Here is a 22,597-nt window from a genome sequence, read left to right as displayed (position 1 = left end):
TAATGTGTGGTCGGGCCTCAGCCCTTTCATTGTCTGCCCACTGTAAATATTTTTTACCAGCACATGTGAGTGGTGACTCTGCTTTATGAAACTTATCATATATTAGGACAATGAATATAGCAGAAGGGGCGATTGAGATGCTTGCCTACATATTTGTTTATTTTTTATATAACGGCTGATTAATCTGTTCATTATATTTCCATTTTGTGACATGTTGCATTAAAATATATCCTGCTTGCAGAATATATAAGTATTTGTACTGCGTTGGCCGGGAATCGAACCCGGGTCAACTACTTGGAAGGCAGCTATGCTCACCACTATACCACCAACGCCCTCTGATCTGTGCGCTCTCGGTTCTTAACATTAGGATCCTGAGTTCAATGACTATCTTGCACCAGCTTCAATGGTGCATTTGGTTTAGATACCAACATGAAAAGCAATAGAAAGTTTTTTGCAGAGGGTAAGGAACTGGGATTGAAACCAAGGACAAAGCTGTGCAGAAGAGAAGAATGGAAAGCTGCATTACAAATAATAGATAAGAATATATAGAGGCAGCATGGGAAGCAAAACAGGGAAGAGAAATACAGAACATTCAATTAAATGCCCAGGAGATAGATAAGAGCAGAACAAAAAGGAAAGAATGAAATTCAAAGCCTGCCCATAAAAGTGTTTGAAGGTCCCACCAGTCATTTATGCTTATTATTGTGTGTCTTTACTTTCAAAGTACAGGGTGGATCATTTGATGATCCCTCTCTTGTATTTCAGCAGACACAGATATTTGACAAGTATTTTCTCACATAGCTGGCACAAGCTTGTGCTTTTCCTTGCTGGCAGCGTGGAAATGACAGCTTGGTCCTTGGAAGGAAAGTCAAGCAAAATTAGCAGAGGATGGTTTCGATCCATCGACCTCTGGGTTATGGGCCCAGCACGCTTCCGCTGCGCCACTCTGCTCTGATGTGAAAGTGTTCTTTTTATGCAGATAGGGAGCATTAAGCAGAGTAGCGTGGGATTGGTACGGCTCTCACCTCATTTGCCTAAGTATATTGCAAGGCATGCTGGGTACAGAAAAACTTCATCTTCCCCTCTCACAATCAGTCATAACTGAAAGTCAGACACTCTTAGGCACTAGCCGTTTCAGACCTTTATCAAGACAGCATGTCATGAACCCTCTCTCTCTCTCTCTGTGATCCTAGCACTAGCATGCTCAGGATTTGGCTTTACCTGGGAGCCAGAGATCTACCCGGTGAGGGCTTGCCCGGTGTGAGGCTTTTGAGCGTTTGGGAGCGTTCGGGACGTGAGTGGACGTTGGACAGGAAACTCTGCGAATTTGAAGCATCCAACATTCCTGCTGCAGTGAGCGGCTCTTTCCATGGACATCTGCCTCTAGGATTCCTCTCAACTTGCCTTCTGATAAAACATTTTGTGAGCAGCAATTACCTTCGACAGCTACAAGGTGGCGCTACATTCTGGTAAGTGCACAAGTATGCACAAAATGTTAGGGACTTTTGCCAGATTTATCGGTGGATCTTGCATATTTTTTTCAGAGGCTAGATATTGCCTAGAAATGCTTTTTAACATAGAGATGTTGGAGTTATAATGTCTGGTCGGGCCTCAGCCCTTCCATTGTTTGCCCACTGTAACATATTTATTACCAGCACATGTGAGTTGTGACTCTGCTTTATAAAACTTATCATATATTAGGACAATGAATGTATCAGAAGGTGCGATTGAGATGTTTGCCTATGTATTTGTTTATTTTTTTATATATGGCTGATTAATCTGTTCATGAAATTTCCATTTTGAGACATGTTGCATTAAAATATGTCCTGCTTGCAGAATATATAAGCATTTTCACTGCGTTGGCCGGGAATCGAACCCGGGTCAACTGCTTGGGAAGCAGCTATGCTCACCACTATACCACCAACGCCCTCTGATGTGTGTGCTCTCGGTTCTAAATATTACGTTCCCGAAATCAATGACTATCTTGCAACAGCTTCAATGGTGCATTTGGTTTCGATACCAACATGAGAAGTAGTAGAACGTTTTTTGCAGAGGGTAAGGAACTGGGGATTGAAACCAAGGACAAAGTTGTGCAGAAGAGAAGAAATGAAATGCAACAGTACAAAAAGTAGAAATCAGCATATATAGGCAGCATGGGAAGCAAAGCAGGGAAGAGAAAGAGAGAACATTCCATGAAATGCCCAGGAGATAGATAAGAGCAGAAAAAAAAGGGAAGAATGAAATTCAAAGCATGCCCAGAAAGTTGTGTGAAGCTCCCACCAGTCATTTATGGTTATAGTTGTGTGTCTTTACTTTCAAAGTACAGGGTTGATCCTTTCACGAACACTCTTGTATTACACAGACACAGATAGTTGAGAAGTCTTTTCTCACATAGCTGGCACAAGCTTGCGCTTTTCCTTTCTGGCAGTGTGGAAATGACAGCTTGGTCCTTGGAAGGAAAGTCAAGCAAAATTAGCAGAGGATGGTTTCGATCCATCGACCTCTGGGTTATGGGCCCAGCACGCTTCCGCTGCGCCACTCTGCTCGTTCATGAAGGTGATCTCTTTATGCAGATGAGGAGGCATTCAGCGGAGTGAAGTGGCATTGGTCGGGCTCTCACCTCATTTGCCTAATTATATCGCAAGGCATGCTGGGTGCAGAAAATCTTCATCTTCCCCTCTCACAATCAGTCATAACTGATAGTCCAGACCCTCTTACGCACTAGCCGTTTCAGGCCTTTATCAAGACAGCAGCTCTCCAACACTCTCTGTCTCTCTCTCTCTGTGATCCTAGTGCTAGCATGCTCAGGATTTGGCTTTACCTGGGAGCCAGAGATCTACCCGGTGAGGGCTTGCCCGGTGTAAGGCTTTTGAGCGTTTGGGAGCGTTCGGTACATGAGAGGACGTTGGACTGGAAACTATGCAAATTTGAAGCATCCAACCTTCCTGCTGCAGTCGGGGGCTCTTTCCATGGACATCTGCCTTTTGGATTCCTCTAAACTTGCCCTCTGATGAAACATTTTTTGAGCTGCAGTTACCTCCGACGTCTACAAGGTGGCGCTACATTCAGGTGAGGGCACAAGTATGCACAAAATGTTGGCGACTTTCACCAGATTTATCGATGGATCTTGCATATTGTTTTCAGAGGCTAGATATTGCCTAGGAAATGGTTTTTAACATAGAGATGCTGGAGTTATAATGTGTGGTCGGGCCTCAGCCCTTTCATTGTCTGCCCACTGTAAATATTTTTTACCAGCACATGTGAGTGGTGACTCTGCTTTATGAAACTTATCATATATTAGGACAATGAATATAGCAGAAGGGGCGATTGAGATGCTTGCCTACATATTTGTTTATTTTTTATATAACGGCTGATTAATCTGTTCATTATATTTCCATTTTGTGACATGTTGCATTAAAATATATCCTGCTTGCAGAATATATAAGTATTTGTACTGCGTTGGCCGGGAATCGAACCCGGGTCAACTGCTTGGAAGGCAGCTATGCTCACCACTATACCACCAACGCCCTCTGATCTGTGCGCTCTCGGTTCTTAACATTAGGATCCTGAGTTCAATGACTATCTTGCACCAGCTTCAATGGTGCATTTGGTTTAGATACCAACATGAAAAGCAATAGAAAGTTTTTTGCAGAGGGTAAGGAACTGGGATTGAAACCAAGGACAAAGCTGTGCAGAAGAGAAGAATGGAAAGCTGCATTACAAATAATAGATAAGAATATATAGAGGCAGCATGGGAAGCAAAACAGGGAAGAGAAATACAGAACATTCAATTAAATGCCCAGGAGATAGATAAGAGCAGAACAAAAAGGAAAGAATGAAATTCAAAGCCTGCCCATAAAAGTGTTTGAAGGTCCCACCAGTCATTTATGCTTATTATTGTGTGTCTTTACTTTCAAAGTACAGGGTGGATCATTTGATGATCCCTCTCTTGTATTTCAGCAGACACAGATATTTGACAAGTATTTTCTCACATAGCTGGCACAAGCTTGTGCTTTTCCTTGCTGGCAGCGTGGAAATGACAGCTTGGTCCTTGGAAGGAAAGTCAAGCAAAATTAGCAGAGGATGGTTTCGATCCATCGACCTCTGGGTTATGGGCCCAGCACGCTTCCGCTGCGCCACTCTGCTCTGTTGTGAAAGTGTTCTTTTTATGCAGATAGGGAGCATTAAGCAGAGTAGCGTGGGATTGGTACGGCTCTCACCTCATTTGCCTAAGTATATTGCAAGGCATGCTGGGTACAGAAAAACTTCATCTTCCCCTCTCACAATCAGTCATAACTGAAAGTCAGACACTCTTAGGCACTAGCCGTTTCAGACCTTTATCAAGACAGCATGTCATGAACCCTCTCTCTCTCTCTCTGTGATCCTAGCACTAGCATGCTCAGGATTTGGCTTTACCTGGGAGCCAGAGATCTACCCGGTGAGGGCTTGCCCGGTGTGAGGCTTTTGAGCGTTTGGGAGCGTTCGGGACGTGAGTGGACGTTGGACAGGAAACTCTGCGAATTTGAAGCATCCAACATTCCTGCTGCAGTGAGCGGCTCTTTCCATGGACATCTGCCTCTAGGATTCCTCTCAACTTGCCTTCTGATAAAACATTTTGTGAGCAGCAATTACCTTCGACAGCTACAAGGTGGCGCTACATTCTGGTAAGTGCACAAGTATGCACAAAATGTTAGGGACTTTTGCCAGATTTATCGGTGGATCTTGCATATTTTTTTCAGAGGCTAGATATTGCCTAGAAATGCTTTTTAACATAGAGATGTTGGAGTTATAATGTCTGGTCGGGCCTCAGCCCTTCCATTGTTTGCCCACTGTAACATATTTATTACCAGCACATGTGAGTTGTGACTCTGCTTTATAAAACTTATCATATATTAGGACAATGAATGTATCAGAAGGTGCGATTGAGATGTTTGCCTATGTATTTGTTTATTTTTTTATATATGGCTGATTAATCTGTTCATGAAATTTCCATTTTGAGACATGTTGCATTAAAATATGTCCTGCTTGCAGAATATATAAGCATTTTCACTGCGTTGGCCGGGAATCGAACCCGGGTCAACTGCTTGGGAAGCAGCTATGCTCACCACTATACCACCAACGCCCTCTGATGTGTGTGCTCTCGGTTCTAAATATTACGTTCCCGAAATCAATGACTATCTTGCAACAGCTTCAATGGTGCATTTGGTTTCGATACCAACATGAGAAGTAGTAGAACGTTTTTTGCAGAGGGTAAGGAACTGGGGATTGAAACCAAGGACAAAGTTGTGCAGAAGAGAAGAAATGAAATGCAACAGTACAAAAAGTAGAAATCAGCATATATAGGCAGCATGGGAAGCAAAGCAGGGAAGAGAAAGAGAGAACATTCCATGAAATGCCCAGGAGATAGATAAGAGCAGAAAAAAAAGGGAAGAATGAAATTCAAAGCATGCCCAGAAAGTTGTGTGAAGCTCCCACCAGTCATTTATGGTTATAGTTGTGTGTCTTTACTTTCAAAGTACAGGGTTGATCCTTTCACGAACACTCTTGTATTACACAGACACAGATAGTTGAGAAGTCTTTTCTCACATAGCTGGCACAAGCTTGCGCTTTTCCTTTCTGGCAGTGTGGAAATGACAGCTTGGTCCTTGGAAGGAAAGTCAAGCAAAATTAGCAGAGGATGGTTTCGATCCATCGACCTCTGGGTTATGGGCCCAGCACGCTTCCGCTGCGCCACTCTGCTCGTTCATGAAGGTGATCTCTTTATGCAGATGAGGAGGCATTCAGCGGAGTGAAGTGGCATTGGTCGGGCTCTCACCTCATTTGCCTAATTATATCGCAAGGCATGCTGGGTGCAGAAAATCTTCATCTTCCCCTCTCACAATCAGTCATAACTGATAGTCCAGACCCTCTTACGCACTAGCCGTTTCAGGCCTTTATCAAGACAGCAGCTCTCCAACACTCTCTGTCTCTCTCTCTCTGTGATCCTAGTGCTAGCATGCTCAGGATTTGGCTTTACCTGGGAGCCAGAGATCTACCCGGTGAGGGCTTGCCCGGTGTAAGGCTTTTGAGCGTTTGGGAGCGTTCGGTACATGAGAGGACGTTGGACTGGAAACTATGCAAATTTGAAGCATCCAACCTTCCTGCTGCAGTCGGGGGCTCTTTCCATGGACATCTGCCTTTTGGATTCCTCTAAACTTGCCCTCTGATGAAACATTTTTTGAGCTGCAGTTACCTCCGACGTCTACAAGGTGGCGCTACATTCAGGTGAGGGCACAAGTATGCACAAAATGTTGGCGACTTTCACCAGATTTATCGATGGATCTTGCATATTGTTTTCAGAGGCTAGATATTGCCTAGGAAATGGTTTTTAACATAGAGATGCTGGAGTTATAATGTGTGGTCGGGCCTCAGCCCTTTCATTGTCTGCCCACTGTAAATATTTTTTACCAGCACATGTGAGTGGTGACTCTGCTTTATGAAACTTATCATATATTAGGACAATGAATATAGCAGAAGGGGCGATTGAGATGCTTGCCTACATATTTGTTTATTTTTTATATAACGGCTGATTAATCTGTTCATTATATTTCCATTTTGTGACATGTTGCATTAAAATATATCCTGCTTGCAGAATATATAAGTATTTGTACTGCGTTGGCCGGGAATCGAACCCGGGTCAACTGCTTGGAAGGCAGCTATGCTCACCACTATACCACCAACGCCCTCTGATCTGTGCGCTCTCGGTTCTTAACATTAGGATCCTGAGTTCAATGACTATCTTGCACCAGCTTCAATGGTGCATTTGGTTTAGATACCAACATGAAAAGCAATAGAAAGTTTTTTGCAGAGGGTAAGGAACTGGGATTGAAACCAAGGACAAAGCTGTGCAGAAGAGAAGAATGGAAAGCTGCATTACAAATAATAGATAAGAATATATAGAGGCAGCATGGGAAGCAAAACAGGGAAGAGAAATACAGAACATTCAATTAAATGCCCAGGAGATAGATAAGAGCAGAACAAAAAGGAAAGAATGAAATTCAAAGCCTGCCCATAAAAGTGTTTGAAGGTCCCACCAGTCATTTATGCTTATTATTGTGTGTCTTTACTTTCAAAGTACAGGGTGGATCATTTGATGATCCCTCTCTTGTATTTCAGCAGACACAGATATTTGACAAGTATTTTCTCACATAGCTGGCACAAGCTTGTGCTTTTCCTTGCTGGCAGCGTGGAAATGACAGCTTGGTCCTTGGAAGGAAAGTCAAGCAAAATTAGCAGAGGATGGTTTCGATCCATCGACCTCTGGGTTATGGGCCCAGCACGCTTCCGCTGCGCCACTCTGCTCTGTTGTGAAAGTGTTCTTTTTATGCAGATAGGGAGCATTAAGCAGAGTAGCGTGGGATTGGTACGGCTCTCACCTCATTTGCCTAAGTATATTGCAAGGCATGCTGGGTACAGAAAAACTTCATCTTCCCCTCTCACAATCAGTCATAACTGAAAGTCAGACACTCTTAGGCACTAGCCGTTTCAGACCTTTATCAAGACAGCATGTCATGAACCCTCTCTCTCTCTCTCTGTGATCCTAGCACTAGCATGCTCAGGATTTGGCTTTACCTGGGAGCCAGAGATCTACCCGGTGAGGGCTTGCCCGGTGTGAGGCTTTTGAGCGTTTGGGAGCGTTCGGGACGTGAGTGGACGTTGGACAGGAAACTCTGCGAATTTGAAGCATCCAACATTCCTGCTGCAGTGAGCGGCTCTTTCCATGGACATCTGCCTCTAGGATTCCTCTCAACTTGCCTTCTGATAAAACATTTTGTGAGCAGCAATTACCTTCGACAGCTACAAGGTGGCGCTACATTCTGGTAAGTGCACAAGTATGCACAAAATGTTAGGGACTTTTGCCAGATTTATCGGTGGATCTTGCATATTTTTTTCAGAGGCTAGATATTGCCTAGAAATGCTTTTTAACATAGAGATGTTGGAGTTATAATGTCTGGTCGGGCCTCAGCCCTTCCATTGTTTGCCCACTGTAACATATTTATTACCAGCACATGTGAGTTGTGACTCTGCTTTATAAAACTTATCATATATTAGGACAATGAATGTATCAGAAGGTGCGATTGAGATGTTTGCCTATGTATTTGTTTATTTTTTTATATATGGCTGATTAATCTGTTCATGAAATTTCCATTTTGAGACCTGTTGCATTAAAATATGTCCTGCTTGCAGAATATATAAGCATTTTCACTGCGTTGGCCGGGAATCGAACCCGGGTCAACTGCTTGGGAAGCAGCTATGCTCACCACTATACCACCAACGCCCTCTGATGTGTGTGCTCTCGGTTCTAAATATTACGTTCCCGAAATCAATGACTATCTTGCAACAGCTTCAATGGTGCATTTGGTTTCGATACCAACATGAGAAGTAGTAGAACGTTTTTTGCAGAGGGTAAGGAACTGGGGATTGAAACCAAGGACAAAGTTGTGCAGAAGAGAAGAAATGAAATGCAACAGTACAAAAAGTAGAAATCAGCATATATAGGCAGCATGGGAAGCAAAGCAGGGAAGAGAAAGAGAGAACATTCCATGAAATGCCCAGGAGATAGATAAGAGCAGAAAAAAAAGGGAAGAATGAAATTCAAAGCATGCCCAGAAAGTTGTGTGAAGCTCCCACCAGTCATTTATGGTTATAGTTGTGTGTCTTTACTTTCAAAGTACAGGGTTGATCCTTTCACGAACACTCTTGTATTACACAGACACAGATAGTTGAGAAGTCTTTTCTCACATAGCTGGCACAAGCTTGCGCTTTTCCTTTCTGGCAGTGTGGAAATGACAGCTTGGTCCTTGGAAGGAAAGTCAAGCAAAATTAGCAGAGGATGGTTTCGATCCATCGACCTCTGGGTTATGGGCCCAGCACGCTTCCGCTGCGCCACTCTGCTCGTTCATGAAGGTGATCTCTTTATGCAGATGAGGAGGCATTCAGCGGAGTGAAGTGGCATTGGTCGGGCTCTCACCTCATTTGCCTAATTATATCGCAAGGCATGCTGGGTGCAGAAAATCTTCATCTTCCCCTCTCACAATCAGTCATAACTGATAGTCCAGACCCTCTTACGCACTAGCCGTTTCAGGCCTTTATCAAGACAGCAGCTCTCCAACACTCTCTGTCTCTCTCTCTCTGTGATCCTAGTGCTAGCATGCTCAGGATTTGGCTTTACCTGGGAGCCAGAGATCTACCCGGTGAGGGCTTGCCCGGTGTAAGGCTTTTGAGCGTTTGGGAGCGTTCGGTACATGAGAGGACGTTGGACTGGAAACTATGCAAATTTGAAGCATCCAACCTTCCTGCTGCAGTCGGGGGCTCTTTCCATGGACATCTGCCTTTTGGATTCCTCTAAACTTGCCCTCTGATGAAACATTTTTTGAGCTGCAGTTACCTCCGACGTCTACAAGGTGGCGCTACATTCAGGTGAGGGCACAAGTATGCACAAAATGTTGGCGACTTTCACCAGATTTATCGATGGATCTTGCATATTGTTTTCAGAGGCTAGATATTGCCTAGGAAATGGTTTTTAACATAGAGATGCTGGAGTTATAATGTGTGGTCGGGCCTCAGCCCTTTCATTGTCTGCCCACTGTAAATATTTTTTACCAGCACATGTGAGTGGTGACTCTGCTTTATGAAACTTATCATATATTAGGACAATGAATATAGCAGAAGGGGCGATTGAGATGCTTGCCTACATATTTGTTTATTTTTTATATAACGGCTGATTAATCTGTTCATTATATTTCCATTTTGTGACATGTTGCATTAAAATATATCCTGCTTGCAGAATATATAAGTATTTGTACTGCGTTGGCCGGGAATCGAACCCGGGTCAACTGCTTGGAAGGCAGCTATGCTCACCACTATACCACCAACGCCCTCTGATCTGTGCGCTCTCGGTTCTTAACATTAGGATCCTGAGTTCAATGACTATCTTGCACCAGCTTCAATGGTGCATTTGGTTTAGATACCAACATGAAAAGCAATAGAAAGTTTTTTGCAGAGGGTAAGGAACTGGGATTGAAACCAAGGACAAAGCTGTGCAGAAGAGAAGAATGGAAAGCTGCATTACAAATAATAGATAAGAATATATAGAGGCAGCATGGGAAGCAAAACAGGGAAGAGAAATACAGAACATTCAATTAAATGCCCAGGAGATAGATAAGAGCAGAACAAAAAGGAAAGAATGAAATTCAAAGCCTGCCCATAAAAGTGTTTGAAGGTCCCACCAGTCATTTATGCTTATTATTGTGTGTCTTTACTTTCAAAGTACAGGGTGGATCATTTGATGATCCCTCTCTTGTATTTCAGCAGACACAGATATTTGACAAGTATTTTCTCACATAGCTGGCACAAGCTTGTGCTTTTCCTTGCTGGCAGCGTGGAAATGACAGCTTGGTCCTTGGAAGGAAAGTCAAGCAAAATTAGCAGAGGATGGTTTCGATCCATCGACCTCTGGGTTATGGGCCCAGCACGCTTCCGCTGCGCCACTCTGCTCTGTTGTGAAAGTGTTCTTTTTATGCAGATAGGGAGCATTAAGCAGAGTAGCGTGGGATTGGTACGGCTCTCACCTCATTTGCCTAAGTATATTGCAAGGCATGCTGGGTACAGAAAAACTTCATCTTCCCCTCTCACAATCAGTCATAACTGAAAGTCAGACACTCTTAGGCACTAGCCGTTTCAGACCTTTATCAAGACAGCATGTCATGAACCCTCTCTCTCTCTCTCTGTGATCCTAGCACTAGCATGCTCAGGATTTGGCTTTACCTGGGAGCCAGAGATCTACCCGGTGAGGGCTTGCCCGGTGTGAGGCTTTTGAGCGTTTGGGAGCGTTCGGGACGTGAGTGGACGTTGGACAGGAAACTCTGCGAATTTGAAGCATCCAACATTCCTGCTGCAGTGAGCGGCTCTTTCCATGGACATCTGCCTCTAGGATTCCTCTCAACTTGCCTTCTGATAAAACATTTTGTGAGCAGCAATTACCTTCGACAGCTACAAGGTGGCGCTACATTCTGGTAAGTGCACAAGTATGCACAAAATGTTAGGGACTTTTGCCAGATTTATCGGTGGATCTTGCATATTTTTTTCAGAGGCTAGATATTGCCTAGAAATGCTTTTTAACATAGAGATGTTGGAGTTATAATGTCTGGTCGGGCCTCAGCCCTTCCATTGTTTGCCCACTGTAACATATTTATTACCAGCACATGTGAGTTGTGACTCTGCTTTATAAAACTTATCATATATTAGGACAATGAATGTATCAGAAGGTGCGATTGAGATGTTTGCCTATGTATTTGTTTATTTTTTTATATATGGCTGATTAATCTGTTCATGAAATTTCCATTTTGAGACCTGTTGCATTAAAATATGTCCTGCTTGCAGAATATATAAGCATTTTCACTGCGTTGGCCGGGAATCGAACCCGGGTCAACTGCTTGGGAAGCAGCTATGCTCACCACTATACCACCAACGCCCTCTGATGTGTGTGCTCTCGGTTCTAAATATTACGTTCCCGAAATCAATGACTATCTTGCAACAGCTTCAATGGTGCATTTGGTTTCGATACCAACATGAGAAGTAGTAGAACGTTTTTTGCAGAGGGTAAGGAACTGGGGATTGAAACCAAGGACAAAGTTGTGCAGAAGAGAAGAAATGAAATGCAACAGTACAAAAAGTAGAAATCAGCATATATAGGCAGCATGGGAAGCAAAGCAGGGAAGAGAAAGAGAGAACATTCCATGAAATGCCCAGGAGATAGATAAGAGCAGAAAAAAAAGGGAAGAATGAAATTCAAAGCATGCCCAGAAAGTTGTGTGAAGCTCCCACCAGTCATTTATGGTTATAGTTGTGTGTCTTTACTTTCAAAGTACAGGGTTGATCCTTTCACGAACACTCTTGTATTACACAGACACAGATAGTTGAGAAGTCTTTTCTCACATAGCTGGCACAAGCTTGCGCTTTTCCTTTCTGGCAGTGTGGAAATGACAGCTTGGTCCTTGGAAGGAAAGTCAAGCAAAATTAGCAGAGGATGGTTTCGATCCATCGACCTCTGGGTTATGGGCCCAGCACGCTTCCGCTGCGCCACTCTGCTCGTTCATGAAGGTGATCTCTTTATGCAGATGAGGAGGCATTCAGCGGAGTGAAGTGGCATTGGTCGGGCTCTCACCTCATTTGCCTAATTATATCGCAAGGCATGCTGGGTGCAGAAAATCTTCATCTTCCCCTCTCACAATCAGTCATAACTGATAGTCCAGACCCTCTTACGCACTAGCCGTTTCAGGCCTTTATCAAGACAGCAGCTCTCCAACACTCTCTGTCTCTCTCTCTCTGTGATCCTAGTGCTAGCATGCTCAGGATTTGGCTTTACCTGGGAGCCAGAGATCTACCCGGTGAGGGCTTGCCCGGTGTAAGGCTTTTGAGCGTTTGGGAGCGTTCGGTACATGAGAGGACGTTGGACTGGAAACTATGCAAATTTGAAGCATCCAACCTTCCTGCTGCAGTCGGGGGCTCTTTCCATGGACATCTGCCTTTTGGATTCCTCTAAACTTGCCCTCTGATGAAACATTTTTTGAGCTGCAGTTACCTCCGACGTCTACAAGGTGGCGCTACATTCAGGTGAGGGCACAAGTATGCACAAAATGTTGGCGACTTTCACCAGATTTATCGATGGATCTTGCATATTGTTTTCAGAGGCTAGATATTGCCTAGGAAATGGTTTTTAACATAGAGATGCTGGAGTTATAATGTGTGGTCGGGCCTCAGCCCTTTCATTGTCTGCCCACTGTAAATATTTTTTACCAGCACATGTGAGTGGTGACTCTGCTTTATGAAACTTATCATATATTAGGACAATGAATATAGCAGAAGGGGCGATTGAGATGCTTGCCTACATATTTGTTTATTTTTTATATAACGGCTGATTAATCTGTTCATTATATTTCCATTTTGTGACATGTTGCATTAAAATATATCCTGCTTGCAGAATATATAAGTATTTGTACTGCGTTGGCCGGGAATCGAACCCGGGTCAACTGCTTGGAAGGCAGCTATGCTCACCACTATACCACCAACGCCCTCTGATCTGTGCGCTCTCGGTTCTTAACATTAGGATCCTGAGTTCAATGACTATCTTGCACCAGCTTCAATGGTGCATTTGGTTTAGATACCAACATGAAAAGCAATAGAAAGTTTTTTGCAGAGGGTAAGGAACTGGGATTGAAACCAAGGACAAAGCTGTGCAGAAGAGAAGAATGGAAAGCTGCATTACAAATAATAGATAAGAATATATAGAGGCAGCATGGGAAGCAAAACAGGGAAGAGAAATACAGAACATTCAATTAAATGCCCAGGAGATAGATAAGAGCAGAACAAAAAGGAAAGAATGAAATTCAAAGCCTGCCCATAAAAGTGTTTGAAGGTCCCACCAGTCATTTATGCTTATTATTGTGTGTCTTTACTTTCAAAGTACAGGGTGGATCATTTGATGATCCCTCTCTTGTATTTCAGCAGACACAGATATTTGACAAGTATTTTCTCACATAGCTGGCACAAGCTTGTGCTTTTCCTTGCTGGCAGCGTGGAAATGACAGCTTGGTCCTTGGAAGGAAAGTCAAGCAAAATTAGCAGAGGATGGTTTCGATCCATCGACCTCTGGGTTATGGGCCCAGCACGCTTCCGCTGCGCCACTCTGCTCTGTTGTGAAAGTGTTCTTTTTATGCAGATAGGGAGCATTAAGCAGAGTAGCGTGGGATTGGTACGGCTCTCACCTCATTTGCCTAAGTATATTGCAAGGCATGCTGGGTACAGAAAAACTTCATCTTCCCCTCTCACAATCAGTCATAACTGAAAGTCAGACACTCTTAGGCACTAGCCGTTTCAGACCTTTATCAAGACAGCATGTCATGAACCCTCTCTCTCTCTCTCTGTGATCCTAGCACTAGCATGCTCAGGATTTGGCTTTACCTGGGAGCCAGAGATCTACCCGGTGAGGGCTTGCCCGGTGTGAGGCTTTTGAGCGTTTGGGAGCGTTCGGGACGTGAGTGGACGTTGGACAGGAAACTCTGCGAATTTGAAGCATCCAACATTCCTGCTGCAGTGAGCGGCTCTTTCCATGGACATCTGCCTCTAGGATTCCTCTCAACTTGCCTTCTGATAAAACATTTTGTGAGCAGCAATTACCTTCGACAGCTACAAGGTGGCGCTACATTCTGGTAAGTGCACAAGTATGCACAAAATGTTAGGGACTTTTGCCAGATTTATCGGTGGATCTTGCATATTTTTTTCAGAGGCTAGATATTGCCTAGAAATGCTTTTTAACATAGAGATGTTGGAGTTATAATGTCTGGTCGGGCCTCAGCCCTTCCATTGTTTGCCCACTGTAACATATTTATTACCAGCACATGTGAGTTGTGACTCTGCTTTATAAAACTTATCATATATTAGGACAATGAATGTATCAGAAGGTGCGATTGAGATGTTTGCCTATGTATTTGTTTATTTTTTTATATATGGCTGATTAATCTGTTCATGAAATTTCCATTTTGAGACCTGTTGCATTAAAATATGTCCTGCTTGCAGAATATATAAGCATTTTCACTGCGTTGGCCGGGAATCGAACCCGGGTCAACTGCTTGGGAAGCAGCTATGCTCACCACTATACCACCAACGCCCTCTGATGTGTGTGCTCTCGGTTCTAAATATTACGTTCCCGAAATCAATGACTATCTTGCAACAGCTTCAATGGTGCATTTGGTTTCGATACCAACATGAGAAGTAGTAGAACGTTTTTTGCAGAGGGTAAGGAACTGGGGATTGAAACCAAGGACAAAGTTGTGCAGAAGAGAAGAAATGAAATGCAACAGTACAAAAAGTAGAAATCAGCATATATAGGCAGCATGGGAAGCAAAGCAGGGAAGAGAAAGAGAGAACATTCCATGAAATGCCCAGGAGATAGATAAGAGCAGAAAAAAAAGGGAAGAATGAAATTCAAAGCATGCCCAGAAAGTTGTGTGAAGCTCCCACCAGTCATTTATGGTTATAGTTGTGTGTCTTTACTTTCAAAGTACAGGGTTGATCCTTTCACGAACACTCTTGTATTACACAGACACAGATAGTTGAGAAGTCTTTTCTCACATAGCTGGCACAAGCTTGCGCTTTTCCTTTCTGGCAGTGTGGAAATGACAGCTTGGTCCTTGGAAGGAAAGTCAAGCAAAATTAGCAGAGGATGGTTTCGATCCATCGACCTCTGGGTTATGGGCCCAGCACGCTTCCGCTGCGCCACTCTGCTCGTTCATGAAGGTGATCTCTTTATGCAGATGAGGAGGCATTCAGCGGAGTGAAGTGGCATTGGTCGGGCTCTCACCTCATTTGCCTAATTATATCGCAAGGCATGCTGGGTGCAGAAAATCTTCATCTTCCCCTCTCACAATCAGTCATAACTGATAGTCCAGACCCTCTTACGCACTAGCCGTTTCAGGCCTTTATCAAGACAGCAGCTCTCCAACACTCTCTGTCTCTCTCTCTCTGTGATCCTAGTGCTAGCATGCTCAGGATTTGGCTTTACCTGGGAGCCAGAGATCTACCCGGTGAGGGCTTGCCCGGTGTAAGGCTTTTGAGCGTTTGGGAGCGTTCGGTACATGAGAGGACGTTGGACTGGAAACTATGCAAATTTGAAGCATCCAACCTTCCTGCTGCAGTCGGGGGCTCTTTCCATGGACATCTGCCTTTTGGATTCCTCTAAACTTGCCCTCTGATGAAACATTTTTTGAGCTGCAGTTACCTCCGACGTCTACAAGGTGGCGCTACATTCAGGTGAGGGCACAAGTATGCACAAAATGTTGGCGACTTTCACCAGATTTATCGATGGATCTTGCATATTGTTTTCAGAGGCTAGATATTGCCTAGGAAATGGTTTTTAACATAGAGATGCTGGAGTTATAATGTGTGGTCGGGCCTCAGCCCTTTCATTGTCTGCCCACTGTAAATATTTTTTACCAGCACATGTGAGTGGTGACTCTGCTTTATGAAACTTATCATATATTAGGACAATGAATATAGCAGAAGGGGCGATTGAGATGCTTGCCTACATATTTGTTTATTTTTTATATAACGGCTGATTAATCTGTTCATTATATTTCCATTTTGTGACATGTTGCATTAAAATATATCCTGCTTGCAGAATATATAAGTATTTGTACTGCGTTGGCCGGGAATCGAACCCGGGTCAACTGCTTGGAAGGCAGCTATGCTCACCACTATACCACCAACGCCCTCTGATCTGTGCGCTCTCGGTTCTTAACATTAGGATCCTGAGTTCAATGACTATCTTGCACCAGCTTCAATGGTGCATTTGGTTTAGATACCAACATGAAAAGCAATAGAAAGTTTTTTGCAGAGGGTAAGGAACTGGGATTGAAACCAAGGACAAAGCTGTGCAGAAGAGAAGAATGGAAAGCTGCATTACAAATAATAGATAAGAATATATAGAGGCAGCATGGGAAGCAAAACAGGGAAGAGAAATACAGAACATTCAATTAAATGCCCAGGAGATAGATAAGAGCAGAACAAAAAGGAAAGAATGAAATTCAAAGCCTGCCCATAAAAGTGTTTGAAGGTCCCACCAGTCATTTATGCTTATTATTGTGTGTCTTTACTTTCAAAGTACAGGGTGGATCATTTGATGATCCCTCTCTTGTATTTCAGCAGACACAGATATTTGACAAGTATTTTCTCACATAGCTGGCACAAGCTTGTGCTTTTCCTTGCTGGCAGCGTGGAAATGACAGCTTGGTCCTTGGAAGGAAAGTCAAGCAAAATTAGCAGAGGATGGTTTCGATCCATCGACCTCTGGGTTATGGGCCCAGCACGCTTCCGCTGCGCCACTCTGCTCTGTTGTGAAAGTGTTCTTTTTATGCAGATAGGGAGCATTAAGCAGAGTAGCGTGGGATTGGTACGGCTCTCACCTCATTTGCCTAAGTATATTGCAAGGCATGCTGGGTACAGAAAAACTTCATCTTCCCCTCTCACAATCAGTCATAACTGAAAGTCAGACACTCTTAGGCACTAGCCGTTTCAGACCTTTATCAAGACAGCATGTCATGAACCCTCTCTCTCTCTCTCTGTGATCCTAGCACTAGCATGCTCAGGATTTGGCTTTACCTGGGAGCCAGAGATCTACCCGGTGAGGGCTTGCCCGGTGTGAGGCTTTTGAGCGTTTGGGAGCGTTCGGGACGTGAGTGGACGTTGGACAGGAAACTCTGCGAATTTGAAGCATCCAACATTCCTGCTGCAGTGAGCGGCTCTTTCCATGGACATCTGCCTCTAGGATTCCTCTCAACTTGCCTTCTGATAAAACATTTTGTGAGCAGCAATTACCTTCGACAGCTACAAGGTGGCGCTACATTCTGGTAAGTGCACAAGTATGCACAAAATGTTAGGGACTTTTGCCAGATTTATCGGTGGATCTTGCATATTTTTTTCAGAGGCTAGATATTGCCTAGAAATGCTTTTTAACATAGAGATGTTGGAGTTATAATGTCTGGTCGGGCCTCAGCCCTTCCATTGTTTGCCCACTGTAACATATTTATTACCAGCACATGTGAGTTGTGACTCTGCTTTATAAAACTTATCATATATTAGGACAATGAATGTATCAGAAGGTGCGATTGAGATGTTTGCCTATGTATTTGTTTATTTTTTTATATATGGCTGATTAATCTGTTCATGAAATTTCCATTTTGAGACATGTTGCATTAAAATATGTCCTGCTTGCAGAATATATAAGCATTTTCACTGCGTTGGCCGGGAATCGAACCCGGGTCAACTGCTTGGGAAGCAGCTATGCTCACCACTATACCACCAACGCCCTCTGATGTGTGTGCTCTCGGTTATAAATATTACGTTCCCGAAATCAATGACTATCTTGCAACAGCTTCAATGGTGCATTTGGTTTCGATACCAACATGAGAAGTAGTAGAACGTTTTTTGCAGAGGGTAAGGAACTGGGGATTGAAACCAAGGACAAAGTTGTGCAGAAGAGAAGAAATGAAATGCAACAGTACAAAAAGTAGAAATCAGCATATATAGGCAGCATGGGAAGCAAAGCAGGGAAGAGAAAGAGAGAACATTCCATGAAATGCCCAGGAGATAGATAAGAGCAGAAAAAAAAGGGAAGAATGAAATTCAAAGCATGCCCAGAAAGTTGTGTGAAGCTCCCACCAGTCATTTATGGTTATAGTTGTGTGTCTTTACTTTCAAAGTACAGGGTTGATCCTTTCACGAACACTCTTGTATTACACAGACACAGATAGTTGAGAAGTCTTTTCTCACATAGCTGGCACAAGCTTGCGCTTTTCCTTTCTGGCAGTGTGGAAATGACAGCTTGGTCCTTGGAAGGAAAGTCAAGCAAAATTAGCAGAGGATGGTTTCGATCCATCGACCTCTGGGTTATGGGCCCAGCACGCTTCCGCTGCGCCACTCTGCTCGTTCATGAAGGTGATCTCTTTATGCAGATGAGGAGGCATTCAGCGGAGTGAAGTGGCATTGGTCGGGCTCTCACCTCATTTGCCTAATTATATCGCAAGGCATGCTGGGTGCAGAAAATCTTCATCTTCCCCTCTCACAATCAGTCATAACTGATAGTCCAGACCCTCTTACGCACTAGCCGTTTCAGGCCTTTATCAAGACAGCAGCTCTCCAACACTCTCTGTCTCTCTCTCTCTGTGATCCTAGTGCTAGCATGCTCAGGATTTGGCTTTACCTGGGAGCCAGAGATCTACCCGGTGAGGGCTTGCCCGGTGTAAGGCTTTTGAGCGTTTGGGAGCGTTCGGTACATGAGAGGACGTTGGACTGGAAACTATGCAAATTTGAAGCATCCAACCTTCCTGCTGCAGTCGGGGGCTCTTTCCATGGACATCTGCCTTTTGGATTCCTCTAAACTTGCCCTCTGATGAAACATTTTTTGAGCTGCAGTTACCTCCGACGTCTACAAGGTGGCGCTACATTCAGGTGAGGGCACAAGTATGCACAAAATGTTGGCGACTTTCACCAGATTTATCGATGGATCTTGCATATTGTTTTCAGAGGCTAGATATTGCCTAGGAAATGGTTTTTAACATAGAGATGCTGGAGTTATAATGTGTGGTCGGGCCTCAGCCCTTTCATTGTCTGCCCACTGTAAATATTTTTTACCAGCACATGTGAGTGGTGTAGGAAGGTGGATATCTGACTATGGTTACCCCCAAACTTTTTGCCTGGTGTTTAGCTGGTTTTTGACTTAGTTGGCCTGGGATCCTGCTATTCAGGGCCCCAGGCCGATTGCTCTCTCCTTAAAATGGACTCCATGTACCTTAGGTGCATAAAACAATTGGAATTGGTTCACCTTATAGGCCCCTGTAACAGTGTACCATAGGTACCCAGGGCATAGGTGTATCCAAGGCCTACCAGGGGCTGCAGCATATATTATGCCACCCCTGGCCTGGCCTCCATATTTGACACAACTGGCTGATCACTCAGCTGGGGTAAGTCGGTGTACCCACCTCTTACTTAGGTACAGTATGTCTGTGCCTAACCCTAAACTGGACACATATGTTCCTATCAGCCACTCCTATGGAAGGCCTCATCAATCCTGGAGGCAGAGTGCTTGGAAATATGTGAGATGGTGCTCTAGCATGAGCTGAGCCTGTCTGCAGCTGTCGGGAACAACTCCCTAAGCTGTTCCGGGATATTGCCATACCATATACTCTTAAGTGCATTATAATCCTCGCGGTTAAATGCTATCTTTGGTTTGGCTTTATCAAAACATGTCGAGTAAGGTGTCATACGAATTGGAATACTATCCCCTCGCCAATTCTGGCGACGGGGATAGCATTCCACCCTTCTAGAGGGACACGACATGTGTGTAGCCTTAACCCCGGTTAAAGTTAAACAGAGCCTCAGCTTCACAAAATGGACGCTGCCACCACAGACACAAGTCTGGCCTCCTGCTGCTGACCGAAACTCGGCAGATGGTGGCCTGGACAAAGGGTTTCCTGCCTTGGGAGGTGCGAGCACCACCCCAGACAGGATTTTGTGTATTAGGTAGGACAGGGCTGAAAAGAATCAGACATGCCCGGGGCACACAAGGTGTCCCCGTGCATAGGCCAGTCCAAACCGGTTCTGGGGCCTTCCAGCCCCAGTCCTGGCGCGGAGCTGGACAAAGGAAAGGGGGTGTAACCACCCCCCTTCCTGGTTCCTCCCAGAGGAGGGACCTAGTAGGTGATCCACCCCCTAGATTGGAATAAGAGGGGGAGCAGTGCCATTGCACAGCAGATCATCCCGAAATCAACTTAAACTAAGAAGAAGACTGGACTTCGACATTCTGCTGCACAGAAGACTGAAGAAGAATCTCCCTTGTGGCCAAGGAGTGACCACCCTGTGAACACAGGTACCAACCAGCAACTCGACGTCTGCTTTGCCGCCGCCTCCCGCCGGAGCCCGAGCCCAGAGCCCGACAAGAACCAGATTCCCAGACCTCTCAGAGCCCGATCCACAGTCCCTGCAAAGAAGGGACCCGTGGAGGCACCGAGTGACGTGGGACCGGACCTCTTGAAAGACACCCGAAAAGCTGACTGCGCAGCTTCTGAGGCATCCTCGACGTTGTGCTTTGGGGATTGAGAACCCCCACCACCGAGCAGCCCTTGCACCGAAGATCAGCCCCCCAGCATCTCCACGATCTGCGTGGGGCCCTTTTGCACTGTGCCACTCGACGCGCCATCCCGGCCACTAGCCACGTGGCCAGCGGCCATCTTGGCGACGAACCCGAAGATTTAAACAGCAGGTCTGGTTGCTCCAGACCTACCCAAGCTCCTGTGAAAAGGAGCACCCGCTCTGACCTTGCTGGTCCGAGTGAACAGCATCTTTCAACTCCTGCGTGGCTTGCATTTGCCAAGGCCTGTTTGCTCCGATCAGGTCGCCGACACCGCCAACAGCGAGAGGCCTACGTGGGACAGCTCGTGACCGACTCCTGGACGTCCTCGACCCCGGGTATCCACGTGGCTGCAGAAAGAAGCTACCCGACAACGCCTGTTTGCACCCGACATCACCTGGTTCCACTCTGGTTCCACGGCAGTCACTGGCTAGTGACTTTGAACACTGTCCCCTCTGCTTTCAGGTCTTCACATCTTCAGATCCACCCTTGGATCCACCGGAACTCTTCTCATCGAGCCGCCTGCAGCATCTCCTGCTCCAAGCACCATCGACCAGCGTGACGAAACCCGACACATCTTCGACCCTGTGCACCCGCTTCCTGTGGGTGAGGTAACTCAGCTCCGCCGGTGCTCCTGCACTGGTACACATCCCAAGGGCCTGTGTTTTAAGTTTCAGCTCCGTAGGTCACTCGGAAGGTTCCTAACTTTCTAACTTTGTGCTTTTTACGCACCATAGACTTTGTATTGAGAAGTGCGTGCACTTTGAACACTGCACCCGAGTCCCGTGGGCCTTTCCCGACTTAGTTAACTCCAGTCTCGAATAGCTCCAGCGATTCCCAAGGCCCTAGGCCTCTTCACTTTCCTCCTGGTATCTCTTATACCACTTATTTAGTATATGGTTTAGGTGGCCCCTAGGGCTCATCCATATTGTGCAACTTTTGTGTATTTTAAACTGTCTTGTGATTTTACGCTTGTGCTTCTGTGCTCATAAAGAGTCCAGGGGATTTTAATAGTTAATAAATCAATATATATTTTCAATATATATCTGTGTGGTGTCCCTTTCATTTGGTATTCAAGGGGGTTGTGTGTGGTATAACAGCTGGCTTCACATGCCTTTCAGAGTTTAGCCTAAGACTGCTTTGTCCACGTTACCACTAGGATAACTGGTCTACAAGGTTGAATTACAACCATCATCATAAGGGTTGCTTGGCATGGTACAAAGTGATCACTAGAACTAGTGAGCATTATATACCAGGCCAACTTCTCACATTGGTGAGCAGCGGATTGGGATCTGAGCTTGCTGTTGTTTTACCATTACAATCTTTGAGATTATCATTTGAAAGATCATACAGGTACCTGCTAGGTACATATAAAACAAGACTAGTATACTTAAGTTCTACTGAACTTAGTTGTTGTAGAGCAAAGGGAGTAGCACACCCTAGCTACAACTACTAGATAGGTTTAGTAGGTAAACACCAGTGTAGGTAGATTGCAACACATCCACCCACACTAGAGCAATGTCTGGAACAGAGGGGTCCAGTGGACTTACTCCTGTTGAGAGTGACCCTCCAAGGGCACCATCCCAGTTTGCTATTTTTCCCTTTAAGGAATTAAGACAGCTTTGTGTCTTAAGGGGTCTGAAGACAGGGCCTTCCCCTACTACAGACCACCTAAGAGAGCTCTTGGATCAGTCTGAGGCTCTAAAGACCTCTAAAGCAAACCCCACAGGGGATGCTGAAGGAGGCCATCCTTCAGAGGATGACACTGTAGACACCCCTGCCCCTATCATCCTGGTAGATGAGGAAGCCTCCACCACTGGAGCTCCTCAGGTAGATGTAGAGGAAGAAGAAGAGGAGGAGGAGGTGGAAAGCAGT

At 44.9% G+C, this 22,597-nt stretch overlaps 24 non-coding genes across 24 annotated transcripts; all 24 read right to left on the bottom strand.

Moving 5' to 3' along the window:
* Positions 1–260: 260 nt before the first annotated feature.
* Positions 261–332, bottom strand: TRNAG-UCC (transfer RNA glycine (anticodon UCC)). Its single transcript has one exon. It is a non-coding gene; the product is annotated as a tRNA-Gly (tRNA).
* A 547-nt stretch (positions 333–879) lies between these two features.
* On the bottom strand, positions 880–951 carry TRNAM-CAU (transfer RNA methionine (anticodon CAU)). Its single transcript has one exon. It is a non-coding gene; the product is annotated as a tRNA-Met (tRNA).
* A 904-nt stretch (positions 952–1,855) lies between these two features.
* Positions 1,856–1,927, bottom strand: TRNAG-CCC (transfer RNA glycine (anticodon CCC)). Its single transcript has one exon. It is a non-coding gene; the product is annotated as a tRNA-Gly (tRNA).
* Positions 1,928–2,473: 546 nt separating this feature from the next.
* On the bottom strand, positions 2,474–2,545 carry TRNAM-CAU (transfer RNA methionine (anticodon CAU)). Its single transcript has one exon. It is a non-coding gene; the product is annotated as a tRNA-Met (tRNA).
* Positions 2,546–3,455: 910 nt separating this feature from the next.
* On the bottom strand, positions 3,456–3,527 carry TRNAG-UCC (transfer RNA glycine (anticodon UCC)). The gene has a single exon. It is a non-coding gene; the product is annotated as a tRNA-Gly (tRNA).
* Positions 3,528–4,074: 547 nt separating this feature from the next.
* Positions 4,075–4,146, bottom strand: TRNAM-CAU (transfer RNA methionine (anticodon CAU)). The gene has a single exon. It is a non-coding gene; the product is annotated as a tRNA-Met (tRNA).
* Positions 4,147–5,050: 904 nt separating this feature from the next.
* On the bottom strand, positions 5,051–5,122 carry TRNAG-CCC (transfer RNA glycine (anticodon CCC)). Its single transcript has one exon. It is a non-coding gene; the product is annotated as a tRNA-Gly (tRNA).
* A 546-nt stretch (positions 5,123–5,668) lies between these two features.
* Positions 5,669–5,740, bottom strand: TRNAM-CAU (transfer RNA methionine (anticodon CAU)). The gene has a single exon. It is a non-coding gene; the product is annotated as a tRNA-Met (tRNA).
* A 910-nt stretch (positions 5,741–6,650) lies between these two features.
* Positions 6,651–6,722, bottom strand: TRNAG-UCC (transfer RNA glycine (anticodon UCC)). The gene has a single exon. It is a non-coding gene; the product is annotated as a tRNA-Gly (tRNA).
* Positions 6,723–7,269: 547 nt separating this feature from the next.
* On the bottom strand, positions 7,270–7,341 carry TRNAM-CAU (transfer RNA methionine (anticodon CAU)). The gene has a single exon. It is a non-coding gene; the product is annotated as a tRNA-Met (tRNA).
* A 904-nt stretch (positions 7,342–8,245) lies between these two features.
* On the bottom strand, positions 8,246–8,317 carry TRNAG-CCC (transfer RNA glycine (anticodon CCC)). The gene has a single exon. It is a non-coding gene; the product is annotated as a tRNA-Gly (tRNA).
* A 546-nt stretch (positions 8,318–8,863) lies between these two features.
* On the bottom strand, positions 8,864–8,935 carry TRNAM-CAU (transfer RNA methionine (anticodon CAU)). Its single transcript has one exon. It is a non-coding gene; the product is annotated as a tRNA-Met (tRNA).
* A 910-nt stretch (positions 8,936–9,845) lies between these two features.
* TRNAG-UCC (transfer RNA glycine (anticodon UCC)) lies at positions 9,846–9,917 on the bottom strand. The gene has a single exon. It is a non-coding gene; the product is annotated as a tRNA-Gly (tRNA).
* A 547-nt stretch (positions 9,918–10,464) lies between these two features.
* On the bottom strand, positions 10,465–10,536 carry TRNAM-CAU (transfer RNA methionine (anticodon CAU)). The gene has a single exon. It is a non-coding gene; the product is annotated as a tRNA-Met (tRNA).
* Positions 10,537–11,440: 904 nt separating this feature from the next.
* TRNAG-CCC (transfer RNA glycine (anticodon CCC)) lies at positions 11,441–11,512 on the bottom strand. The gene has a single exon. It is a non-coding gene; the product is annotated as a tRNA-Gly (tRNA).
* A 546-nt stretch (positions 11,513–12,058) lies between these two features.
* TRNAM-CAU (transfer RNA methionine (anticodon CAU)) lies at positions 12,059–12,130 on the bottom strand. Its single transcript has one exon. It is a non-coding gene; the product is annotated as a tRNA-Met (tRNA).
* A 910-nt stretch (positions 12,131–13,040) lies between these two features.
* TRNAG-UCC (transfer RNA glycine (anticodon UCC)) lies at positions 13,041–13,112 on the bottom strand. The gene has a single exon. It is a non-coding gene; the product is annotated as a tRNA-Gly (tRNA).
* A 547-nt stretch (positions 13,113–13,659) lies between these two features.
* Positions 13,660–13,731, bottom strand: TRNAM-CAU (transfer RNA methionine (anticodon CAU)). Its single transcript has one exon. It is a non-coding gene; the product is annotated as a tRNA-Met (tRNA).
* A 904-nt stretch (positions 13,732–14,635) lies between these two features.
* Positions 14,636–14,707, bottom strand: TRNAG-CCC (transfer RNA glycine (anticodon CCC)). Its single transcript has one exon. It is a non-coding gene; the product is annotated as a tRNA-Gly (tRNA).
* Positions 14,708–15,253: 546 nt separating this feature from the next.
* TRNAM-CAU (transfer RNA methionine (anticodon CAU)) lies at positions 15,254–15,325 on the bottom strand. Its single transcript has one exon. It is a non-coding gene; the product is annotated as a tRNA-Met (tRNA).
* A 910-nt stretch (positions 15,326–16,235) lies between these two features.
* TRNAG-UCC (transfer RNA glycine (anticodon UCC)) lies at positions 16,236–16,307 on the bottom strand. The gene has a single exon. It is a non-coding gene; the product is annotated as a tRNA-Gly (tRNA).
* Positions 16,308–16,854: 547 nt separating this feature from the next.
* Positions 16,855–16,926, bottom strand: TRNAM-CAU (transfer RNA methionine (anticodon CAU)). Its single transcript has one exon. It is a non-coding gene; the product is annotated as a tRNA-Met (tRNA).
* A 904-nt stretch (positions 16,927–17,830) lies between these two features.
* TRNAG-CCC (transfer RNA glycine (anticodon CCC)) lies at positions 17,831–17,902 on the bottom strand. The gene has a single exon. It is a non-coding gene; the product is annotated as a tRNA-Gly (tRNA).
* A 546-nt stretch (positions 17,903–18,448) lies between these two features.
* TRNAM-CAU (transfer RNA methionine (anticodon CAU)) lies at positions 18,449–18,520 on the bottom strand. The gene has a single exon. It is a non-coding gene; the product is annotated as a tRNA-Met (tRNA).
* Positions 18,521–22,597: the final 4,077 nt, after the last annotated feature.

The sequence above is a fragment of the Lissotriton vulgaris genome, unplaced genomic scaffold (assembly GCF_964263255.1).
Source record: "Lissotriton vulgaris unplaced genomic scaffold, aLisVul1.2 SCAFFOLD_975, whole genome shotgun sequence".
In the NCBI taxonomy this organism is placed as follows: domain Eukaryota; kingdom Metazoa; phylum Chordata; class Amphibia; order Caudata; family Salamandridae; genus Lissotriton; species Lissotriton vulgaris.
Note: the sequence above shows the minus strand (reverse complement) of the source record. Positions and strands in the feature narration are given on the sequence as shown.